A 24,358-nucleotide genomic window follows, 5' to 3' on the forward strand; every position below is an offset into this window, starting at 1 on the left:
TCATTGTGCCAGCTGTAGGCGACTGCCAACTGCTAAACCTTTTCCCTGGGATGGCACCAAGAACCTGACAATGCGCCCGTGCAGACTCAGCTCATCATCACATCACCCATTGGTGAAACTTTAGCTGTGGCCAGCCCAGCTGAAAAACACAAATAAACAGATACGAGAAATGTAACCATTGATGTTAATTGCAAACAAAATATGAGGAAAAGATGATATTTGAAGATCGTTGTCATCAGCTGGACTGTAAACAATAATGTCTTTTTATTTAATGGATTTCAGTCTCATCTTTTAAACAGCAAAATTAAACCCAGGTACCATGACATGTGCTGCACTCTCTGACCTGACACATTTGCTCTGCAAACAAATGACCTTGCCTCCAAGAGTATCCATCAGCACAGTTGCAGGTGGTGGTGTGCCAGGACGATCCTCACACAAGCTGTCACAGAATGCCCAGTCTGACAGTACTGCGGGGGCCCAGAGTGCCATTAATTTTCACGCTGTAAACTTACGACAGCTGGTCTCATCTGACAGATCCAGACAGTCGGGTCGGTTGTCGCACTGCAGAATAGCGGGGATACAGTGACCCGAGTCACATTGGAAAGAACCTGGACGACATGTCTGCAACTCTGGAAGAGAGCCAAGATGTTATGTTGATGTGTGTGTTTGCGCCCGTGTGTGTTTTGTTTACGGCTGGATGTAATTTTAAGGAGGCCGAGGAGTTAGCATGAGGAGGAGGCGTCTGCTCACCGCAGTCTCGCTCGTCCGAGTTGTCCCCACAGTCGTTGACATGGTTACACGTCCAGCTTCCGGGAATGCACTGCTCGTTGTCACATCGAAACTCACTTTCAGAGCACGGCCTTGGCTCTAGAGAGACACACACACACACACGTGTTCAATATGAGATGTGTGGCCGCTGTGATATGAGGCTTCAAACTACATGAGTAAAAAGCAGTCAGAAGAAACATTTTTAATAAGAAGACATTTTTTGAAACAGATTGAACTGAAAAACTTACGGCAGTTTCTCTCGTCTGAGCTGTCGCCACAGTCATTAGAGCCATCGCACTGCCAGCGGATGGGAATGCAGCGGTGATTGTCACAACGGAAATCTCCCAGAGGGTCACAGGTCACTTCCTCTGTTATAAAGCAGCAGCACAAAAGGTGTTTGAACATGTGGTCATGAGAACATTTTGGGAAATAAGATTTTTAACCTGCTGAAACCAAAGACTTAAAGGTAAAGTGTGTCAATTTTTAGGTTACTTAATAGAATAAAAGAAGGTTGTACTCATAAATATAAATTGATCAGTGTGTTATTACAGCTTCCAACAGATTGATGCATTTTCATAAACTTAGAATTAATCCATTAAAAATACATAGAAGTCGGCGCCAGTTTGTGGAAGCCCCACAATCTTGCAAATAGTGGCCAAGATGTCATCGCGGTCAGGGCTCTGAGACATGGAAATATAAATAAAAGGACGCTTATTTATTCCTGACATTGTCAGTAGACTGCAATCTGCATTCTACTGACATCTGGTGGTGATATCTTATACACTGTAGCTTTAACTTCATGGGTTTTTAGCCTTTTTAACACAGCTTGATACATTTTCACTAATAAATACTAATTGTGTGTGACCACCTTCTTACAGTGTAATTTCTGTCTATAAAATGATGCATCTTTGCTATTTGTTTTTACTGTTCTGCATTACACCCATTATTATTTAATCTTTGGAACCGGAGCTTTAAAGTCGTCTACAGCCAAGGCTGAAACGAATAAATATGTTATTTAATGATTGAGTGGTGCAAATGATCTGTAAAGGTATTCAGATTTCTTTTTCTGGATTAGAAACTACAAGCATTGCAGAGCTTGAACTTTTAAAGTACACCACAATATCATCAGATCTTTAGGAACTAATTTAAGATTTTGACACATGTGCAGTATGCAGCTGGTCTGACAGCCCCGACACATCTGCTGACACATGAGCACTGACCGCAGCCTTCCTCGTCGCTGTTGTCGATGCAGTCGTTTGAGCCGTCGCAGCGGGCCCACTGAGGAATACAGCGGTAGTTTGTCTTGCAGGAGAACTCTGTATCCTCATCGCACTTGTAGTCTGGACCCACTGTGGAGACAAGGCGACAGAGACATCAGGCAAAGGATGGAAGGAAAGTGGTGAGATTAGTAGTAAGATCGAAAATAAAGTCTGCAAGGTGACAAGAGGGTGAGAAATAATGAGGGAGGATGAGTTGAGACAGAGCCAGACAGACAGTAATTAGAAGCAGACGGAAGAGGGGGAGGAGGGATTGACTGTGCAACTTAAATTTAGAAAAATCCACACTACGTGCAGCTTCATTAATTCACCCAGGTTACACCTGCGCTGTGTCTGAATCGATTGTATATCTCTGAAACAGATAAGTCGTTGCTTGATTAAACAGTCGTGCGGTTCTGCAAAGTGCACGGCTATTATCAATTAAGCTGCTCCTTTTGTGCTCATCACAGACAGACATGGGGGAAAGAAAAGGAAATCATGGTTGGGACATATTTAATTCGCGTGACAGTAACACTCACTGCAGACTTCATACGGCTCATCAGATCCATCACCACAGTCGTCCTGGGCATCGCACACATACATTGACGGCACACAGCGGCCGTTTGCACACGTGAACTCTCCCGGTTTGCAGGTCTTCTGGGAGCAAGTCTCCGCATCTTCATCGCTGCCATCTGTACAGTCAACTATTCCATCGCAGTGCCAGGACACAGGAATGCACCTTTTGTTTTTACACTGGAACTGGTTTCCAGCGCAGCGGTGATCGCCTGTGAGGACAGGAAACAGGTTTAACATTGAACCCTCTTCCTGAAAACAGGCTTTCATTTTCAGCAGAAAGAAAGAAAGAAAAAAAAAGAGAAAAAGGAAAAAATAAAGGCCTAAAAGAATCATAGTTAAAAACTTGAATCTGGTAAACGTAAAGTATTTTTTTCTGTTCAATTTTTATTTGATTGAGTTATTTAGAGTTCGTATTCAGGATTCAGGAAACTGTCATACTGCAGAGAGCAGCATCCTCATCTGAGCCATCAGGGCAGTTTTGGTGGCCGTCGCAGAGGAAGCCAGGGTAGGTGCAGTTGCCATCTTGACACTGGAACAGGCCAGCTGAACAGTAGCGAGGTGGGCAGGTCTGAGGTTCATCCGAGCCATCACCACAGTCCGACTGACCATCACACTTCCACCATATCGGAACGCACCTAAGAACAAGAAAATGTACAAATTTTTTTTACCCCTAATGATGGTTAATAAGCAGTACAGTAAAGTATCATGACTTTCTGTCACACTGACTTCTCATTGTCCCCACAGCGGAACTGGGTACTGGAGCAGTCAGCAACACACTGGATCTTAAATCCAACAGCCACACCAATGAAGTGATCGGGACACTCGCAGGTAGCTCGCTGCCCTCCAGGCGCGATCAGACACAGATGACTGCAGGTCAGGTCATGGGACGAGCAAGGGTTCTCACCTGGGGAATAAGACGATTAAATATAAATTATCTTCTGCCGTCCATTGTGATGCCGGGAATATAATAGCACACAGCTGTCATATACTTACTTCGAGGCTGCCTGTAGGGATGGTAGACGTGAATGTCATAGGGGCGATGGGTGTTGTTGCCCATAACTGTACGCTCCTCGCCAGTGTACTTATGAGCTTTTTCCACAGTATGCGTGTTCCAGTCTGTCCAGTAGACCCAGTCCTCAAATAGAGAAACAGCAAATACATGGGGAAGCGAGCCAGCGATGGCCCGGTGCCGATTCTGGCCGTCCATGTCTGCAAAGCTAAGATGCACAGAATAGGGAGGTTTATACACAATGTGATTAATTCACATGTAGAAACATAAAGAGAAATCAATGTTTAGATAATTCAGTGCAACACAGAATAAACGTTCTGTGGGATACTTCATGAACTCACTCCAAAAAGTTAAGGTGGGAATCAGCAAAGAAGATCTTGTTGTTGGTGTAGTCTATAGTTAGAGCATTAGGCCACTCCAGCTTGGTTGTGATAATTGCACTGATATTTGTTCCATCCATGCCAGCTCTGCCGATATATGCTGCGTCACCCCAGTCGGTCCAGTACAGCCATCTGGGCAAAAGAGGGCAGGAATGAAGGAATGAGGGATGAGGAAAAGTCGAAGCAAAGGAATGGGAACAACTAAAAACCGGGAGGCAGAAACAACTGCACACGTTTGGTTTTAGAGTCAATCATAGATTTTCTCTGTATGTGTGTGTGCGTGTGTGTGTCTGTGTGTGTGTGTGTGTGAATACCCATATTTAGGGTTAACAGCCACAGCACGAGGTCTGGTGATAACGTAGGTGTGATTTCTATCTGTAAAGTGTCCCGACAGCAGTTTCTTCTGGTAGCGCCCATCCAGCTCCATCACATGAACTGAGCTGTAATACCTGTCCACCCAGTACAACTTCCTGCAGGAGACAGGAAGGAGAAAAATTAAATAAATATATAAATTAAAAAGATGTTGTTTGTGAAACACATAGATGCAAAGTTAATAAAATTACCCCATTCATATTCTCTTTTTCTTTATTTTATATATGGAAGTGTGCGTGTGTGTGTTTACTCAGGATGTATTTTGTGCTCTGAGAGCGATTTGCTAGTTATAAAAAATAAAATAGGAGTACATGTGCAAACAATTGTTTTCCAATTGTGCGAATCACTTCTTGTTACTTAATGACCTAAATACTTATATGTAACAGATTATTATCTATTAGGTTTCTCCTGTTTTACAAACCTGCCAACCCAGTCCAGCGCCAGGCCTTCAGCTCCTCCTATATCGTTGCTCACCAGCGTCTCCCTGTCGCTCCCATCGAAGCGCATCCTCTCAATCTTTCCTGCCCCTACATCCAGCCAGTACAGCCTCTTCTCATAGTGATCAAATTCTAATGCCACCACATTTGTCAGGCCCTGCAGGACTATGCTCAACTGTAACCCGTCAGTGGTCAAATTGCGGATGTAGTAGCGATTGGTATACAAGAGGTATGGGTTGATGCCGCTGTTCTGACGGCAGGTGCGTCCATCCGGTTCGCGGATGTACCCTGGGGCGCATTTGCAGTGGTATGAGCCAAAACTGTTCTCGCAGATCTGGCTGCAGACGGCGGGTGTGCTGACACACTCGTCGAGGTCCTCGCAGGCTTTGCCATCTGGCATGAGCTGGTAGCCTGGTTGCAGGAACAGTAATAACCGGTGAGGTGTCAGTGCAGATTTGGGGCGCACTTGTGGACTGCTGGGTTTGAGACACTCATTAATTCCTAAAGAGATAAAGGAAAAAGTGAGAAGCTGAGCAAAGACAGAATATGGATGAGGTTTTAAGACCTGCAGCAAAAATACAGGTAACAAGAGCACTCAAAGAGCACACTCTGCATGAAGGGCAAGAGCTATACTAAAACTCTGATGGTTTATCATAGTGAAATTGTATAATTTTGTATTGAAACAGAGAATGTTTTAAAAGAGCTCAAACAATGACAGTGCTTATGTTTTCCACTGACTATATATTGCTTTAAAAATGTGGAGATTAACCAATGGAATCTCAAATGAGCCTTTTTCCTCATTTGTGTCACCCTGACCTTTGACCTCATGACTTTAAAAGTATTATGTACTAAAATTGTGTATTTTATTATCTTTGCCCACATGATTGGAGGTGATTGGAGGTGATTGACTGAAATCTTTGGTTTCGTAAAAAAAATTCAATTTAAATTGACTTTTGGTGCAAACATTGAAGGTCAAGATTGGCCTGCTTAGCCAACCCAGGTACTCACGTCCCCAAGGCCCTCTATTTTATTGTCAAGTTTAAGGACAATCCATAAAACATTTTCACAGATATTCATATTTGACGTGACCTCTGATTTTCACCAAAATTAAATCATCCTGAGCTGTTTTTTGTGTCTACTGTCACAAAATCTGCAAATGTGTATCTTGAAAACTGTGGATGTTGGACTGCTAACAAACAAACAGACAGACAGACAAATACGTCTCATTACATACTCCATCTTTTCAGAATAAATCATCAGTATTTATAATATGTAGCACAAAGAAACCTGTATAAATATACATATATTTATAAAAGCAAACATTTTCATAAAATATGAAAGCACATAGGCTTGGTCTGATTGACAAATATACTTTTTGTGACACCTTATCTTTTTCATTAAATATACTTTAACCATATGCATGGGGAAGATTTGTGGAACCAAAGTTTCCTTTTAGATGCTGTATGACAGGAAAATACAGTTCATAAATTCTATCAAAAATGTCCCACAGTTTTTCCATATTTGTTTGCCTCTTACCCAGCCTTAATTTCATCACTGTCGTCCTGACAGGTCCTTCTGTCCATTGCACACCTTATTGAATCGATGCACTCTCCGACTTGCACATGTACTGTTGAGGAGAGCAGGTGGGGCTGAGGCGTGAGGCACAAGCTGTCCGCCTCGTCCGAACCATCCAAACAGTCGTTCTGTCCGTCGCAGATGTAGAAAGAGTAGATGCAGGCTCCGTTACTGCAGGTGAACTGGGTTGCGGCTGCAGGTATCATATGTACAGCGCAACTCATCGCTGCCATCTCCGCAGTCATTCACGCGATCACAGCTACAGAAGAGTAGTGATTAATTACTTGCCTGACAATAGAATTTGTCTCGAGACCAGTAAACGCATCTCTACTTTTATTCAATCACACATGTGCCACACTTACTGGAAGGGGATGAGGATGGCAAAGCCCGTTGGCGCAGGCAAACTCATTCATGTGGCAGGTCCGGTTAGGGACAGTTCTGGAGCTCATCAGCTGCATTGGCACAGTCTTTCTCCCCATCACACACAAAGCTTAAAGGCACACAGCGTGGATGGCCCGGGTACCAGGTCGGGACAGGTGAACTGGTCAGAACTACAGGTTCGTTGGCCTCCAGGTGACAATATGATATTAAAAAGCAAAATTGGATGAAAGTGTGTGAGAATGCTAACCTGAGATTATATAAACGAATCAAAATATTGAGAAGCCTAACGCTGCACAAATAATGACGACATATCTAACTGGTGTCTCACCACACTCCAGCTCAGGAGCCTCGTCACTGTTATCCCAGCAGTCATTGTTGCCATCGCACACCAGTGACTCAGGGACGCAGTTTTCCATTGGTACAAGTGAAATGGTTTGGACTGCATGTTCTGATTATATCTTCTGCACAGTAGAAAACACAGAATCACATTTTAATGACGATGGGAAGTGTGAACTGAAAGAGAAAAAAGGGCTGGCTTGCTTCATACAAGTGTGTCTTCCTTATGCAAAACACGAGTCACTATGGAAACTCACATCAAACCTAAAGTATAAAAGTCTTTGAATTTAAGTTAGCTGCACTAATGTTGAGCACTCACCACAAGAGGGAGGTTCATCTGTCCCATCAGTGCAGTCTTTTGATGGAGTCACATACCCAAGTCTGAGGGATACACTTTCCTACATCACAACGGAACTGATCGGGAGCACATGTACGCCCCGCTGTAACACACATAAGCGCAAGTTTGCATAGATTTACATCTTTATTGATGTGCAGTTCAAATCAGCTGAAGCTACATTCTTTGACTCAGCTCACCACAGAAGAGAGGATTCTCATCACTGTTGTCTCCACAGTTGTTAAAGCCGTCACATAGGTTTCCAGGGTAGATGCAGATGTTGGTGTTGTCACACTTGATCTGGCCATTGGGACATGTACGATCAGCTGGAGAGATGTTGTAAAGACACCAGATCGGATCATTCACCCAAGGCCACTGGCAGCCCTTTGACACTACATACGTAACATTATTTATAACATTATTATTTAGCAATATAGAATCATTTTAGGTGTGAGTACGGGCACAGTATTTGACTTGAAATTGTCCAACTTTAGTTTCTGGGGAGGAACGGATGGAGAAAAACAGTGACTTCAATCTCATCTTTTTTTATTTTTTTCTGTGTTTGCAGTAACCATCTCATTGTTTAACATAATCAAATCTTAAGCCCAACAATTAGTCTCGTCATTACTCACGGCAGTTGATTTCGTCGGAGGTAGCGTTGTCCCGACAGTCGTTGTAGCCATCACAGACAAAGCTGGCGCTGATGCAGCGTCCGTTAGCGCAGGTGAACTCGGTAGCAGGGTTACATGTGGGGAAGGGGCAGCCCTGTTCATCACTGTTGTCACCACAGTCATTTGTGTAGTCACAGGTGTAGCTGAGTGGGACGCAGCGCCCATTGTCGCAGGTGAAGTCTGTGGCTGAGCAGGTGTGAAAGGCTGGGGAAGGGTTAAAAGAAACATGAAGGCTTTTGCAGATGTTGGTATAGCTGTTTGCTTCTTGGCTGGCTAAGTTTGTCTGTTTAAATAAGACAATTTGAAAAAAAAATGTCCAGATTTCTCACCACAAACTCTCTCGAGCTCATCACTGTTATCGTGGCAGTCATTGTAGCCATCACACTTCCAGCGTGCTAAGATACAGTTTACCATTGAGACAGGTAAACTGATCTGCCTGACAGCGTTTCCCCGTGTCTTGTATACAGTCTTTGCCATTGTTTGCCAGATACCAGTTCCCCTCATGAGGACACTGGCACTCAGGGCCGACGGGACCTGAAAAACCACAGGTAACACAGATACCTGAGGTAAGATTCCTTGTATATTTGCTGTCTTTTTCCTGTTGTCTATTACACAACTTAAGGTGGGATTTGGTGCCTTTTTGTGCATCAAAAAGCCTGCTCTTACCAGAAACACAGACATGACTGCAGCCACCGTTGAACTGCTGACAGAAGCTGGAGCAAATCTCCTGCTTTGATTCAGCATGAACGTGAATGTCTTTTGGTAGGTACTCCAGATTCTGGGCTAGCACTGTAAAGCCAGAGCCATCATTCTTACTAGCCCTGAAGACACCTCTTTCAGTCCAGTCGGTCCAGAAGATATCCTGCTTGTAGACAGTTATACCAAATGGATAGCTGAGCCCTTGCATGATCACTTCTCGATTCTCACCAGTCAGGGTCGACCGCTCAATCTTGTCTCTGTAGAAAGAAATTTAAAAAAAGAAAAGAAAATCTGCTGCATAATCTGTCTCTCTCCTAATTTTTAATTTATATGAGAATAACTAGACATACTGTGAAACATCGACCCAGTAGAGCATCCCTCTCCTCCATAGTCTATAGACAGTCCGTTGGGTGATGTCAGACCCGTGCTGATGATGACAGTCCGGAAGCTTCCACCCAGTGTTGCCCTCTCAATCTTAGCTGGAGATCCCCAGTCAGTCCAATATAAGTAACTGGAAAGTGAGAAGCATCAGACAGAGTAATAAGAGGGAGCTCAAAAGCTATACTTGATAGCATGTTTAATATCTGAAAGTCATCTTCAATCTTTGGACATTTGAGAATATTAGTTTGCTTTTACCCATAGCATGGATCAACAACGATGCCTTTGGGCCAGTTTGCAGGGGCTATGATTGACCGGTTACCTCCATCTACTCCGATCGACTGGACATTACGTTTAAAGTTGTCGGTGAAGTAAAGACGCTTGTTTATCCAGTCAAATGCCAAACCCTCTGGATTGTCCAAATCTAAGCAGCATTTAGAGGATTTGAAATTAAATAAAGTCACAAATGAGAAAAATGAAATGATGAATGTGAAGAGTGATAATGCTTAACTCACTTGAGATGATAGTGACAGGGGGGCTTGTGACAGATGTTGTGGTGATGTAGCCAATCCTGCTCCGACCTATCCCGACATACTGCATGAAGAAAATTTCGTTTCTCTCGGAAGTCATAATCCAGGCCCATTACGCCATTGCCCAAGGTCACAGTTGGATAGGGTAGACTATGATCCGTTGGGTCTAACCTCTGGCTATTTAGCGTGTAGCCTGTGGAGAAAACTAAGAACTCATCCGGTTCATAACCACATGATACTCCATTACCAAGAAGTGTCCCGTGGGCACAAGCGCATTTAGGTCCTTGCTTGTCTGGAATGGCAAAGCAGAGCTGCTGGCAGCGTCCGTTGTCTTCGTGGCATGGGTTAAATCCTACCAGATTGGCAGATGTAGGCTGGACATGTGCGTCAAAGATGGTGACGTCCATCAGCTCATCGAGATTGTCTCGGATTACCTGGTAACACCAAAAGTTGTTATTTCTTTGTCAGATAGCATAGGCATAGCACAAGTGAAGAATGATTGTTAAATGCCCACAACTAATTCCAACTGCTATCACAAAAAGTATGCCAATTTTTTGCTCGCTGTTAGCTCAAACTTTCTCTTACAATACTACAGACAGAAAAACGGTTCTTATGTACCCAAGCTAAATTTGACGAGCACTATTATATTATGTTATATTATAGCTTAACTATTAAGCAAGTAAACCAAAACTGACATCAGATGTATTTAATTTCCAGATTCTTAAAAGAGGATTTTCTGTTTACCTGTACTTTATATTATTGTAAGCTATCACTGGAGAGAATGACAGCTAAAACTACAACTGTGTGCTAAATTAGGCAAATTCAATGTTCACCTCTGGCTGGTCGGTATTGGCTGGGTCCTTACTGGCTTGGAAGAGCTTTCCAAGCCTTTTATCCACCCACAGAATGTAGTTTCCTAATATAGCTAGTCCCATTGGAGATGGATACCGGCTCCCATACCGAATAATCTGCCTCTCTGTGCCGTCTATGGCCATGCGTGAGATCATATCAAGAACATCATCTGTCCAGTAGAGGAAGTTATTACTGTAATCAACTGTTAGGCCACGAGGTGACGCTAAGCTCTCTGATGCCAACACTGTGCGGTTTGTGCCATCCAGCAAGGCCCGCTCAATCTTCGGTGTCTGACCAGCATCAGTCCAAAAGAGGTAGCGAAGTTTAGGGCTGACAGCCACATCCCGGGGCTGATCCTCAGAGGACTTAATGAGAATCATTCGGAAGGTCGTGTTGATGGCCATCACCTCCAGGTAGGTTTCGGTTTTATGAGCATTGGTGAAATACAAGTTATCTGAAAAAGTAAATAGAGAAATTCTACATTATTTTGTAGATTCTTTACATTTTACATTAATGCTAGTGGAGGTGGATGGATAAAATTGTTGGTGGATGTTGCCACATACTTGCAATCCAGTCAACAGCCAGACCCTGAATGCCTCTTACGCCAACTCCTGAAGGGAGAACTCTGGTGTAATGCCCTCCATCAGTTCTGGCTTTGAAAATACCCTTGTATGTGGAGTAGGTGCTGTTCTCAGTCCAGTACACATAGCCAGATTTAATGTGGGCATCCACCTTATCATGAATGACATATGATGCTGAGAAAAATATCAGAGAGGAACTTGGGTTAACGGAAAGTTGATGATTATAATCTATGCTATATAATATGAAAACAGGTTTGAACTTCATATTTCACAACAATAAGAAGCCAACATACATCCGCCAACAGGCACCATAGCTTCAGAGTGGTCAGAGCTGTTTACGTGGAAGCCACGGATATATGAGCGAGTGGAGACAACGGCGAAAGATTCATACTCTTGGCAGCTGGAGCCATCTGGAGATGGGTGAAACCCTGTAGTGCAGGCACAGGTCTTCTTATTGTCGGGTTTGGGCAAACAGAGGTGCGGACAGCCGCCGTTGTTGGAGCTGCAGGCATTAGTGGTTCCTGCTGAGTCTGAGGTGGAAAAGACAGGGTGGCGAAGGCCAGCGTTACTGGATGCCCATATTTGACTGGAGAATAAGAATTTATACCAGATCTCCTGACATGAAAAGGGTTTGACTGATATTATACAAGTAATTTTTGTGTTGTGCCGAATCTGTGACTTTCAGCAAGAGAAAATCTTTGATCATATAAACTAAGTTTGGACTTTTTTTTTCTTTTAATTAAACCTGCTTCCCAATATCCTCACATACTTGTCTTCTTCGTATTCTGCGATCTATCTCAAACACAGAGGTGACGCACCCTTTTTTGTCAGGAGTCCTAGACTTAAATGCATCTTAACATAGACAAAGACATAGATGTAGACTTGATTTACACAGTGGGGAAATTCACTTGTTCCAGCAGCACAAAGAACAGGAACAAAAAGTGAATTAGAGATATATTAGAAAAAGTGAAAAGTGAAAAAAAAATGAGTAAGAGAATAGAAAAAAGGCCAAAATATAGTACTACGTACAGATATGTTCAATAAAAAAACCCCACAAACATAGACAGTATTGTATATTCTAGTATGCACACACAAGTGAAATCTCCCAAAATGAAAGATCATTTACTTTTTGTGAAAAACAAGAAAATGTTATGAGCAAAACACAAAAAGCTAGATTCAGAAAAAGAAATAAAATTAGCCCTAAATATCATTCCCTCAGTCACTGGCTGGTATTAATTGTTATATAATCTAACCAGTCTGCATGAGAACACCAAAAACCCAAAGAACGGACACTTCTGTAGTTATTTGAAAGACACTTGATTCACATACTGTCTCGTGCATGCACTTTGAGACCATGGAGGCCAGACACGCCGCTCCTCATCACCACCATATTGGCGCCAGTGTCCTTCTCCACCCTCTCAATGACCTCATAGTCCAGGTCAGTGTAGTAGAGGTAATTTTGGTAAATAGTCAGCCCCCATGGATGGGACAGACTGCTGACCACTGTCACACGGCTTGCCCCGTCCATAGTGCCACGCTCAATCTGGGAAAATAAGAACGAACTGAAAATATTAAAGTGATCACATTTCTAGTTAAAGTCTACATATTAAACAGGTAACTTGTACTCACCACCCCTGTGCCAGCCACGCCCCAGTACAGTTTCATGGTGGAGATGTCAGCAGTGATGAACCCTATGTTAGCCATGCTGCCTGTGTAGAGGTTCACAAGGTTGCTGCCATCCATGTCAGCGCTGGCGACCTTTGGAGGAACTCCACTGTCCGACCCCTTGTCTGACCAAAATAACTTTCTGTGGATGGAAAGGTTAAACATGACAAGTGATGTGATCTCAGCGAGTCATACCGCCAACTTCTCCTCCCATTCAGTCAAACGTCACACCTATGCGCAAGATTTGCTGCTGGTGCCACACTAATGCTGATAGGTAACAGGATGTTAAAGTCCAAAAAACAGAGATTTCTTAGATTTTACGCTAAAAAAGTTACATTAGGTTAGTTTCACTAAAATGGAAAAATATTCTAATATCATGAAATAAAAAAATCATGTAGACATTCAGTTAAATGACGTCTTGGACCAAGTTACTGTTTTAATTGGGTTATATATGTCACAGGAAGCAAAAGTGAGGGGAATATATTGCCAACATATTCACCAGCCAACTATTGTCTTCTTAATGGTAATGAGGGTGCTGTGTGCTGTGTACTATCTACATATAATATATACAAACTAAATAGCGCTGATCAAGGTAATTATATGTATTTATTAATTTTTATGAACATGTGATTTACCCTCGGGCTGGATCCAGCACAATTCCAATGGGCTCTCCTACTCCCTCTGGTTTTCCGTTAGAGGTGATAAGGATCTTCCTGTAATGCTCACTTCCATCAACACGGATAACCTAAGTGCGACATTGTATTTTATTTACGTCTACTAAAAAAAAAAAATCCCCCAATAAATAATAAATGCAAAAGAACAAAAGGCAAATCATAACCTGCAATCAAAAAGATACAAAACCTCTGAGTTAACCATGCATAGCATTTTTAATTGTAGGTTGTTGTAATAATTTGCTAAACTAAACTTCTTCAAGTAACAAAAATTTGAAAATATATCAATTTAATAAATAATAATAATAAAAATAAAATAAAATAGTAATATACCACAATAATATCCAACAAAAAAGGAAAAAAAAGGAAATGAGTATATTTGATTTGGGGTATTTTTGGTAATTAAACACAACATCATGACGACATCTGTATTTAATCTTTTTTGCCACGGTGTTTTCTGATCTCTTCTAATTCAAGTGTTGTTTACTTGTTTGCAGGTACAAGTGAGCCTAGGCATGACAGCATCTTATCAGTAATTGATAATCAAATGATTCTGTGTCTCACTATGCTTACTTCAATGGTTTTGGCAGTGGGATTGGTGTAATACATTATTCGGCCTATCCAGTCAAAAGCCAGACCGGCCGGTGAGCCCATGAAAGCAGCTGGAGCAAACTGAGTTTTGTTTGTTCCGTCGGTTTTCACTCTCCAAATCGAATCCTAGCATGAGAACAAAAGAGTCAGTTAATTTAAAATAATTATTCAGAATCTGCAGGTACTATTGATGTGCACTGATCTCATTTTTCTTCTGTTTTAAACTTATTCAAATTTAAAATGAAATACAATTTCCTTCCTAATATAATGAATTGATTGTAATAAGACATCTTAGAATCTATGCATGTTTCACACTCAAATCTATTGCATGTTATAAAACTCTTTCCGCCTCTTCAGTTTAAGACCTCCACTCACAGTGCTCTGCACCCAATAGACAAACTGCTCCTGATCATCAAAGTCAATATCCTGCCCCTGGCTGATGCCAGACACTGGGGTCATTGCATTGTTGGAAGGGTCTGTGGGATCCAGGGGAATGCCAAAAATCACAGTATCCCTAACCACCATTAAGAAGGGAGTCTCATCTAGAAATGAATGGAGAAGAACAAAGAGATGCACAGTTGTAGGAGAGATTTTTTTTTAGCAAAACATTTACAAAAGGAATATTAACCACGAGCAGAAAACTCATTACTGACACTGATTTGTATTCAGCACTGTTAAATTCTGCGAACAGTGAGTCAGAGAAAGGTGTAAAACCAAAATTACCTTTAACACAGGTGCGCTTGTCAGCATCCAGCTTCCAACCTGATTGGCAGTGGCAGGTGTAGTACCTGGGTCTCAGTGTTGACAGCAGGCACAGCTGAGTGCACAGGTGTTCGCTGCATGGGTTGATGGCTAAACACAAAAGCGCAGAGTCACTTTCAGCCTTGAAATCGGATTCATTAAACTACCACACTGGTATCATTAAAAGAAGAATTTAGTGAACAAACAGATGACAAATGAAAGGAACAAGCTGAGCCTTCCACGCTCACAGTGAAGGGATCTGGTGCCTCTGGGAGCATTTTGCTGGCATGATTTGATCCACCTATTTTCTTTAGGGTATCAAAATTGTGCCCCAGGGGACCAGAACTGATAAGGACCTCCTCCATATCCATTCATACTACCCCAAAGTAACCAAGTAATACATAAACATTTACATGACAGAAAGTTGTTGTTTATTCACTATTTACAATATAAATTTCTACTTTTATAGTGGGTTCACAATAGAAAGGAAAAAAGAACATTCTCTGTGAAGAGTTAAACTTTGTTTAACTATTACAGTAGAGCATCACTGTAGTGTGTGTGTGAAACTCATGTACTCAGTTATTATAGACATCAACACATTTTAATACACTTCTTAAAGCTACAAGTATCCAAGTAAGATTTGTTTTTTATTTGAAAACTACCTGTGGGTTGTTTGATGGGATGAGCCATCACAATGCCCATGGGCTGGTAGACATTGTTCATGTGAGTAGTGATGTTGCCACCATGGAACTTGTTGGTACTCATCACCTTGCTGGTATAATGTTCTGACCAGTATATGGTGTCTTCAAAGATGGTCATACCATATGGGTGCTGGAGAACCTGGTGTTAGACACACAAAGGATAAAAACTTTTTGTGAACAATGATTATATTTTAAACGTAACACTCATTGTATTTGAATGGTTTATGCCAGTAACCTCCAATAACAGACATGATAACACCCCTGGCTTTAATGCATGTGGTGAGGAGTGACACCAAATTGTCTCAGTTCTCTAAACAGTGTTGAAAAATGATTAAAAGGGTATAAACTTTAAACAAGTAGTAAATATTTCCTCCTTATAATGAAAAACAGGAAAAACTAAACTTACCACATCGCTTGCCATAACCTGATATCGGTTGTTTCCATTATAGTCACAGTAGTCAATATATCTGAGATAGGCATCTGCAAAGTAGACTCTTTGTGTGGTGTAGTCCAGGGCCAAGCCATTGGGCCAGTAGATCTTAGTGCTGACGATGACTTTTCTCATGGTTCCATCCATGCTGGCCTGCTCAATCCTGGGGTTCTGGCCCCAGTCTGACCAGAACATCAGGTTGGTACTGGCATGAATGAGAAAGACAGAGAGGTCAATGATGTACTTCTTGAGTATGGTAAAAAAGGGTGAAAATGTATTTATAAAGGGCATTTTGCTTAACTATTAAATTAAATAATGTAATACTAGCATAACATCCATGTAACTTGAGTGTACTTACTGGTTACGGGGGTCCAAAACCAATCCACGGGGGTTGGTAATATTTCTACTCATGAGGACCTTGCGATAACGACCATCCAGAGTGGAAACCTCAATGTTCTCCATGACAGAGTCTGTCCAATACAGATTCCGACCAACCCAGTCGACAGCAATACTCTCTGTTACCATCAGACCAGATGAGAACACCTAAAACAACAGGGACATATTGAGCACTCACAAAATTAAACCGTTCATTTAAATGTTGAGATTATAAAGCAAGAAACTCTGTTGTTAGCCTTACCGCTTGTTTGCCAGTGCCGTTCTGGTAGGCACTCCATATCTTTTTCTCTTTGGTATCAGCCCAGTAGATTTTGGAAGTGACACTGTCAAAGTCTACAGTCACAATACTTAAACCGGTGATCACTGGACTCATCAGGGGTGGTCTTATGTTGACTCGGTTGGCAATGATCTGGCTACGTTTGGCAAGCAAAAGCACAGCTGCACTTGGGTCTAAAGATGGAAAAAGAGCTTGTTGGTCACTGAAAGAACTGTAGTATCTTTATAAGTATCTATATAAGTTACACAGTTCCTGTATTGTGTTGCTTGTTGCTTACTCGTAGCTTTGCAGGTCCGTCCATCTGGCTCTAGGAGGTAACCATCAGAACAGTGGCACCTGAAGCTTCCTCTTTCATTGTAGCACTGCTGGCTGCAGAAACCAGGAACCACACACTCGTTGATGTCATCGCAGGTCTTTGAGTCATTGAGGAGCTGATATCCTGGTGGACAGGTGCATTCAGCCCCAAATGGGCCTTGAATACAACTGTCGCTGCAGCCCCCGTTGCTGAGTGAACAGTCATCTTCATCTACAGGAGTTAGTAATATAATGTATTAGTAATATAATGCATTTGTGTCTTAAATTCTAGTACATTTGTCATTTCGTCTTACTTATACCAGTTTTTAAGTAATATAAAGCATTTTAGCTATCCTTAATTTCTTTTCTTTTTATGTCCATTTAGAGATTTAAATGTTATACACAATGCATTTAACTCACTGCAGATAGGTGACTCATCTGCTCCATTGGGACAGTCCCTTTGGCCGTCACACACCTTGTCCTGGTCGATGCACACCTCACTGATCGGACACAGCCACTGTCCGGAGGGGCAAGTAAACGGAGGGGTGGGGCAGTTCAGTTCATCACTCATGTCCCGGCAGTCATTTTCGCCATCACACAACCAACTCATTGGAATGCATATCTTGTTGGCGCATTGGAAGTAGTTGGATCTACAGGTGACAGGTGGGCAGGAGTTGTGTTCATCAGACCCATCCTCGCAATCTGAGTGACCATCACACTCCCACTCATCTGGTACGCAGAAACCGTCGCTCTGGCACTGAAACTCATCATCGTGGCAGAGGCCTGGACCTCGGGTGGCTGGAGTTGTCAAAGAAAATAAATAAATAAATAACTAAAACTTCATTGACTTTCTCTGATAAATTTGAGCAGAGAGTGGAATTCCCAATCTATAATTATACAAAACATTATTCTGTGCAGGTAACATACGGCAGCCTTGTTCATCAGAATGATCCCTGCAGTCAAACACTCCATCACACCGATAACTTGAATAGACACACTGGTCCCCACTGGCACAGGCAAACTCAAAGGAGGAACAGGAAAACTCTTAAAACACAAAGGAAACAGAAAACAAAGAAAAGACGAGTAAACTTTTATGACACAACAACAAACATATGTTCAATATGCCAACTACAATCAGTGGCTTGCAGCTTTTTGCTGCCATCAAACTAGTTGCATTAAATATACGATATTGCTCCAAAGATCTAAAAAAATTACTAAAACATGGATGATTTTCCAGATACGTACCACAATCTTTCTCATCAGAGCCATCCAAGCAGTCTTGGTCTCCATCACAAACATAGAAGCTACTGATGCAGCGATGATCGGGACACAAGAAGTAGTTTGGAGGGCATGTGGTGATGGTTGAATCTGATAATCACAAACAGAGCTCATTTATTTATTTATTTTTAAACATGTATGTTAATATGTAATAACATAATAGCTGTATGTGCAGCAATTCAAGAAGACTTGTGGGATCTGTGCTTACTGCAGTTGTGCTCATCAGAGCCATCCCCACAGTCATTTTCACCGTCGCACACCCATTTTGCAGAGATGCATCTGTTGTTGTTGCAGGTGAAGTAGCCGGATGAACAGCTGGTAGGGACACGAGTGGGACAGTTAATCTCATCTGAGCCGTCTCCGCAGTCGTCCATGCCATCACAGCGCCAACTGGCATAGATGCAATGCTTGTTGTTGCAGGTGAAGGCGTACGGAGAGCAGGTCGCTCCTGATAAAGATAAATGAGACGATCAGTTGGATTACTTAAAAATATCTTCTTACACTAACTCCTAAGCATGTGCGTTTTTCTTTTTCATTCACCTGAATCTGTGCAGTTGGCCTCATCAGTCTGATCTATGCAGTCAACAATCCCATCACAGCGGTCAGAGTTAGGTCGGCAACGTCCTTCGTCACACTCGAAAGAGTAGTCCCCGCAGATGTTGTCAGGTGGAGGAACGGAATCGTCCTTGATGCAGTCCCTCTGATTTGACTGAAGTTTCATACCATATGGGCAGCCACACACTCGACCAAAGTTGGGAGTTGGAAAACAGAAGTGGCTGCAGTGTCCATTTGGCAGCATGTTACATCGGCTATTGAAGGCTGTCAGAAAGATCACAGAGAAGAAGTCAGTAGGGTCCTCGATTGCTTTATCACTGCTCATGTGTTGTCTTGACCCAGGAGATCATTTACTTCCTACCGCCACTCAAAACTCCAAAGTCCTGGTCCTACAGCACTAAACTGCACCTCTAAGCACTTTCCAGAATCCAGTGTCTTTCTTTGGATAAACTTACTGCTGTGGAGGTCAGCTGTATAGGCCTTGATATTCATGATGCCGGTGATTCCTTGTCTGACCATAATGTTCCCACCACCGTCCCTCTTCCTCATCTCGAATATAGCACTGGTCCTTGTATCAGACACATACAGGTAGTCTACAAGATAGATATTGCTGCGTTACAAGCAGTTGCATATGTAACTAAAATACATTAAATGTTATAAATGTGATTTAGTGGTTGTTACAAGCTGGTAGAGTGGGTCAGCTACCAATCACAAGGTCGGTGGATCAATCAGTTCCTGTATCCTCCAGCTATGTGTCAAAGTATTCTTGAGCAAGAAACTGAAACCTGATTTGTCCCGATGCATCCATTGGAGTGTAAATGCATGTGCTCTTGGGCATAGATAAAAGCACTGCTTGATTGTGTATTTGTTTTGGTAAGTGAGATTTGCAGTAGAAAGTACTTTGAATACTAAATTGAGTAGAAAAGTGCTATGTAAGTTCCAGTCCATTTACCAATTCCATTTTTGGAATTGGGGAATATCGAATAGATGCATACTGTAGAAGCCAGAAGGTAATCAAATAACAATAATAAGGCTAACCTTGGTTTCCTTAAGAGCTTGCTTATGGTGAGTATGGTGTGTTTGTGTTTTGTGCAGTATTCTGAATGAGTGTACAGTTGAATTAACCTGTATAAACTGTCAAAGAGTAGGGCTGAGTGATCTGGCCGATGTTGGTAAATGTCTGTCTGTCACTTCCTTCAACATCAATGTGGCCAATCTGATCAAGAAGGGTATCGACCCAGTACAGCCTGTTATTCCTGTCAAAGAGAAATCCACAAAGAAGAAGTGTAGCTGAGTCATACAATATACTGTTTATTATTCCTTAAATGGAGCCAAGCAGGTATTCTCATAACTGACATAGTTGACCACTCTACTTACATATAGTCAACAGCAAGCCCAAATGGCCATCCCAGTGTTGTGTTGACAAGAGGGACAGCATTGCTGCCATCAGTGAAGCCTCTCATTATTACTGCTGGACGATACCAGTCAGACCAGAACAAGTAGCTGTGGAGAAATGTTTGGTGAAGTAATGCAGTAGACTACAGTGAATAATGATAATTGTTATCCTGAATATAAAGGGTGGAGGCCCATGTGATGGCTGTGGTTTAGGAAGTAGTAGTGTAGAGTAGTGAGTATAGTAAAAGTGGTTTGAATAGACAGCATTTTTCTATGATCAGAAAAATCTGAATAAAAAAATATTCATTACCATTTATTGTGTTTAATTTCCTTCCTGTCTCTACAAACTAAAACCTGCTCAGGCAAAGTATCTTTCAGGAGTTATTTGTGATAAATCTGATAACTCACCCAGCACTAGGATGCACTGCAATTCCCTTTGGGTTCCCTAATCCCGTCACAATGTCTCGTCTGGACTTGTCTGTGACTCTGAAGGCTACCACTGAGCTGTAGGTGCTTGTGGTCCAAAACAAAACTTTTGAGGTCCAGTCATATGCCATGGCATCAACTATCCCCACTCTGTAGCCTGTCAAAATCTGCTGAACTGAGATTGGATAAATATAATAGGTGAGATCGCTTTGATTAAACACTGTAACTATATCAAGGTTAGGTTATAAAACTCAGCACCCTAAGTGCCACTTTCTTTTTTTTTTACCCAAGTCAAAAACTCACCACTGCCATTGAGGTTCGACTTATAGATGAGGCCTTTGGACCTGTCGTTGTAGAAAACAGTCCCCTCATTGCCGTCAAACTCCATTGCAGAGCCAGAAAAAGACGCCCCGAGGCCTGTGAGGGGCAGAGTGATGTCCTCCTGCGTGGACAGATTCAGTGGGATTCCCCGCACCGCCAGTGAGGAGGCCACCAGCAAGTAGTCCTTCACCTCTGCACAAAAAATTAGTGCCAGGGCTTATTATCATATAAACTTGCTGTTTAAATGATATATTAAAAAAAAACTTAAAATTCCCAGATCTAGCTTACCAGAAAGGATTGTAATTTTTTAAATTGTCAGCACATTATTATACATTTCATTAACTATTTTTTTAACCCAGAACAGAAACACGTATATAAACACGTGTATAAGAGAAGGGTAAGGTCGTTTTACAAATTAGATAAACTTACTGAAGCAGGACCGAAGGTCCGAATGGAGGTCATAGCCATGGCGACACTTACAGCGGAAGCCCAAACCATCATTGTCAGTGCGGTGACTTAAGACACAAATTTGCTCACAGCCACCATTGTTTCTCCCACAAGGGTTCTTCACTGCATTACAAGACAGATGTCATCATTTTATGACATCACTCAGTGTAGTATGTAGCTCTTATAGATAACAAAGAATTTTCTTTTTGTGATAAGATAAAAATTTGTTCACAACACAGTTGGTAGATTTTTTTAGTCAAGTAAGCAGTTCACGATATCTGGAGAAATACATTTTTAATATTTTATTTTTTACCATAAATTAAGAGGCATCTTGTTACATTATATTCAAGGGAAAGCAGACATTTTAAAGTTGTTTTCCTCAGACTGAATGTGACTGAATCTCCTTACCCAGAGGCTGCATGAGAGGGTGGGAGACGACAACATGGCCTGGCCGGTTCGCAGCACGATAGAGGAGGGTTGGGTTGCTGCCATTGAAGCGATTTGATCTGATCACACCCATCTTGCTCCAGTCAGTGAAGAATACGTGGTTTTCAAATAAAGCAATTCCAAAAGGATGTGGCGACTGTGTTCCACCATTGAGGACTAATTTTCTATATGAAACAAGTACGCCTTAGAAAGAACATCAAGGAGGATACAACTGAAGGAGGTCAACAATTTATTTCTAATGTAACCTTTACCTGTCCAAACCGCTGTACGTGACAGTCTCCACTGTGTCAAAGTGGCTGTCAGACCAGTAGACCCTCTGGGTGATGATATCAAGGGTAATTCCTGTTGGCGTGCCGAGCCTGCTCTTTACCAGCTCGAAACGATTGCTGCCATCCATGAAGGCACGTTCGAGCTTAGACTGCACATTGTTACCACCCATGTCTGTGAAGAACATGTAGCTACAAACCAAAAAAAAAAAAAATGTATAAGGATGTTATATGAGTTATATGAGCAAAACTCAGGTGAACTCAAAGACTCTTGGACATCCAATCTTTTACACTCAAATTATCTTCAACTCACAAAATTATGATGTTTATCAAACTTTTTTCCTGACACTGAATTTGTAGATGAAAAAATTGCCAGTAATTCAAAAACTAATGCCCAAACCTAAACTCATATTTCAATCTTTTTGTGATTATAAAACCACGTCATTTATTTAAACTCACCCTACTGTTGGGTCCAGGGCGAGGCCATGAGGAGTCCGCAGGTTTTCAGCCACCAGCGTCACTCGATTTCCTCCATCAAAGTCACACACATCAATGCGCTCCACCCTGGCCTCCAGTACATAAAGTTTGAGGTTGATCCAATCAACTGCAATATTCTGGACGCTGTGAACCGAATTATTCAGAATTGCCTTAATGTCGCCTCCGTAATAGTTGGCGGAATAAACCTGGCAAAAGAATTTCAAAGTTTTGGATTAATGTTTGTTGTATAAAAAATAACAATAAAACATAATCAAGAACTTCATCAGACATTAAATTCAAACTGACTTTTTTGGTATAAGTATCACTCCAGAAGACTTTGTCATTGTGCCAGCTGTAGGCGACTGCAACTGCTAAACCTTTTCCCTGGGATGGCACCAGAATCCTGACAATGCGCCCGTGCAGATCAGCTATCATCACATCACCCCCATTGGTGAAAATTAGCTGTGGCAGCCCAGCTGAAAAACACAAATAACAGACACGAGAAAATGTAACCATTGATGTAATTGCAAACAAAATATGAGGAAAAGAATGATATTTGAAGATCGTTGTCACTCAGCTGGACTGTAAACAATAATGTCTTTTTAATTTAATGATTTCAGTCTCATCTTTTAAACAGCAAAATTAAACACAGGTACCATGACATGTGTGCACTCTCTGTACCTGACACATTTGCTCTGCAAACATGACCTTGCTCCAAGACATATCCATCAGCACAGCTGCAGTGGTGCGTGCCAGGACGATCCTCACACAGCTGGTCACAGATGCCCCAGATCTGACAGTCATTGTAGTCTGGGCAACAGAACAAACAGCCATGTTTTGGATGTATAATGTGAGGGACATTATAGTAAGAGTCTACACAAATGATTTGCAGCTAGAACACACTGAAATTACACAGTTTATGCTTCCTCAAAGCTCTGTGCTTTTTCCAGGACGCAAAACACAAGTTGCTAAAACTGTGTGTGCTGTCGATGTCTGATTCAATTTTAACACTGCCACACATAGAGACGATGTTTTTAGGGAAAAAATACATATAAAAGAACTCACCTACACACGACCGACTGTCATTGGCTACAATGAAGCCATCAGGGCAGTAGCATGCACCACCCTGAGGAGATGGGTGGCAGTAGAACTCACAGCTCAAGGCTGAGCACCTTTCCAGGCCTGTGAGTCAACATCACAGAAATGAACATCATGGACAAATGTAAACAACGGTAAAAGTGTAAAATTAATCCTATTCTAAGAAGCTTGGATGCCAGGACGTTATTGGTATCGTAATAAGCTTTATAGGCCTGAAAATGACCTGCAAAAAGTTAATATTAAACCAAGTGTGTGTTAAGGCAGTGATAAGGAATGCAAAAGTTATGATTATAGTATCTGAGCAGCTGACATCTGGTAAACATTTGTGATTACTCGACACTATAGCCAAAGCCCTTACACCCAAATTTATCAAATTGCGGTTCTGAAAACGTGAGACATTCTACACTCGACAAGATCTCGATCACTTCAATTCCTTCAGATTCATCTCATTTGTTGTTGTTGTTGTTTTTTAGATTAAAGGCAGGTGTGACATGATATTATCATAAATGGTAGAATTCTTAGTGCGGGACTTGTACACGTCAGGCTTACCGCAGGTTTGCTGTGCAGTGGTGTTGGTCTCATCTGTGCCTCCAGGACAGTCAGGCTTGTCATCACACACGTTTCCCACTGGTATGCACATGGTCGAGCCTGGGCATCCCCACTCACCGGGGTAACAGTCTCGGGAGTTACTATCTGAAAAACATTGAAAGACGTATAATTATGTTAAAAATATGCAAACATTCTTTC

General features: G+C 41.9%; 1 pseudogene; it reads right to left on the reverse strand.

Annotated features, from left to right (window-relative positions):
• Window positions 1–490: 490 nt before the first annotated feature.
• The window catches only part of LOC113014380 (low-density lipoprotein receptor-related protein 2-like), a 31,152-nt pseudogene continuing 7,284 nt past the window's right edge, over window positions 491–24,358 (reverse strand).

The sequence above is a fragment of the Astatotilapia calliptera genome, chromosome 3 (assembly GCF_900246225.1).
Source record: "Astatotilapia calliptera chromosome 3, fAstCal1.2, whole genome shotgun sequence".
Classification (NCBI taxonomy): Eukaryota; Metazoa; Chordata; class Actinopteri; order Cichliformes; family Cichlidae; genus Astatotilapia; species Astatotilapia calliptera.